The sequence below is a fragment of the Petromyzon marinus genome, unplaced genomic scaffold (assembly GCF_048934315.1).
Source record: "Petromyzon marinus isolate PM22_M1 ecotype Great Lakes invasive population unplaced genomic scaffold, UKy_Petmar_22M1.pri1.0 PM_G_Scaffold_28, whole genome shotgun sequence".
Classification (NCBI taxonomy): domain Eukaryota; kingdom Metazoa; phylum Chordata; class Hyperoartia; order Petromyzontiformes; family Petromyzontidae; genus Petromyzon; species Petromyzon marinus.
In genome coordinates this window covers 2,085,001-2,087,500 of record NW_027422850.1, presented here as the reverse complement: position 1 = coordinate 2,087,500, position 2,500 = coordinate 2,085,001, and positions in this window count along the sequence as shown.

The following is a 2,500-nucleotide window of genomic DNA, read 5'->3' as shown; positions in this document are numbered from 1 at the left end:
ACTCGTTCAGGTCGTTGGCTAGGCGGGAGTCGTTAGTGGTGTGGGGCGCTCTGGGTTTGTAGTTGGTGATGTGCCTGAGCCCTTTGGCAGACAGAAGCAGCGTCGTTAGTAGAGAACTGGTGTTTTAGTGTCTCTGAGTACAGTCGTTTAGCCTCTCTCACCGCTTTGCTAAACCTGTTCTTCGACTCCTTGAATCTGTCTCTATCCCCACTCCTAAACGCTTCCTCCTTCTCCAACCTCAACCTTTTGAGCTTTGCTGAGAACCAGGGCTTGTTGTTGTTAAAGTTCACCCTGGTACGTGTTGGGATACAGCAGTCCTCACAGAAGCTGATGTACACAGCCTCTGTGAGTTCATCCAGACTATTGGTAGCAGTCGTGAACATATCCCAGTCAGTACAGTCTAAGCACGCCCGCAAATCTTCCACAGCCTCACTGGTCCACTGTTTAGATGTCCTCACAGCAGGTTTACAGAGTTTTAGTTGCTGCCTGTATGCACGAATCAGGTGGACCAAGGGAGTTCTGTGCGAGCCGAACAGCCCCGTGACCCACAAGAGAAACATCCCCGCCAAATTCGAGCGTTTGACGGGGTCTATCCGTGAAAAAATATTCACGTTTTTGAGTGCACATGCATTTCTGCTGCAAATGCCTCTGGAAGTTTCATGCCGTTCGTATGCCAATTGTGGCAACACGAAAATGACCCGTTTTCCCATTCCGAGGGATTTCTGTGCGACCCTAACAGCCCCGTGAGCCACAAGAGACACATCCCCGCCAATTTCTAGCGTTTCACGGGGTCTATCCGTGAAAAATATAGACGTTTTTGAGTGCACATGCATTTCTGCTGCAGATGCCTCTGGAAGTTTCATGCCGTTCGTACGCAATGTGGCAACACGAAAATGACCCCTTTTCCCATTCCGAGGGATTTCTGTGCGACCCTAACTAACAGCGCCCGTGAGCCACAAGAGAGACATCCCCGCCAATTTATAGCATTTCACGGGGTCTATCCGTGAAAAATATAGACGTTTTTGAGTGCACATGCATTCCTGCTGCAAATGCCTCTGGAAGTTTCATGCCGTTCCTATGCAATGTGGCCACACAAAAATGACCCGTTTTCCCATTCCGAGGCATTTCTGTGCGACCCTAACAGCCCCGTGAGCCACAAGAGAGACATCCCCGCCAACTTCTAGCGTTTGACGGGGTCTATGCGTGAAAAATATTAAAATTTTTGAGTGCACGTGCCTTTCTGCTGCAAATGCCTCTGGAAGTTTCATGGCGTTCCTATGCAATGTGGCAACACGAAAATGACCCCTTTTCCCATTCCGAGGGAGTTCTGTGCCACCCTAACAGCCCCGTGAGCCACAAGAGACACATCCCCGCCAATTTCTAGCGTTTCACGGGGTCTATCCGTGAAACATATAGAAGTTTTTGAGTGCACATGCATTCCTGCTGCAAATGCCTCTGGAAGTTTCATGCGGTTCGTACGCAATGTGGCAACACGAAAATGACCCGTTTTCCCATTCCCAGGGATTTCTGTGCGACCCGAACAGCCCCGTGAGCCACAAGAGACACATCCCCGCCAATTTCTAGCGTTTCACGGGGTCTATCCGTGAAAAATATCAATTTTTTTTTGACTGCACATGCATTTCTGCTGCAAATGCCTCTGGAAGTTGCATGCGGTTCGCATGCAATGTGGCGACACGAAAATGACCCGTTTTCCCATTCCGAGGGATTTCTGTGCCACCCTAACAGCCCCGTGAGCCACAAGAGAGACATCCCCGCCAATTTCTAGCGTATCACGGGGTCTATCCGTGAGAAATATTCACTTTTTTGAGTGCACATGCATTCCTGCTGCAAATGCCTCTGGAAGTTTCATGCGGTTCGTATGCAATGTGGCGACACGAAAATGACCCGTTTTCCCATTCCGAGGGATTTCTGTGCCACCCTAACAGCCCCGTGAGCCACAAGAGAGACATCCCCGCCCACTTCTAGCGTTTCACGGGGTCTCTCCGTGAAAAATATCACATTTTTTGAGTGCACATGCATTCCTGCTGCAAATGCCTCTGGAAGTTTCATGCGGTTCGCATGCAATGTGGCGACACGAAAATGACCCGTTTTTTCCCATTCCGAGGGATTTCTGTGCCACCCTAACAGCCCCGTGAGCCACAAGAGACACATCCCCGCCAATTTCTAGCGTTTCACGGGGTCTATCCGTGAAAAATATTCAATTTTTTGACTGCACATGCATTTCTGCTGCAAATGCCTCTGGAAGTTTCATGCGGTTCGCATGCAATGTGGCGACACGAAAATGACCCGTTTTCCCATTCCGAGGGATTTCTGTGCCACCCTAACAGCCCCGTGAGCCACAAGAGAGACATCGCCGCCAATTTCTAGCGTTTCACGGGGTCTATCCGTGAAAAATATTCACTTTTTTGACTGCACATGCATTCCTGCTGCAAATGCCTCTGGAAGTTTCATGCCGTTCGCATGCAATGTGGCAACACGA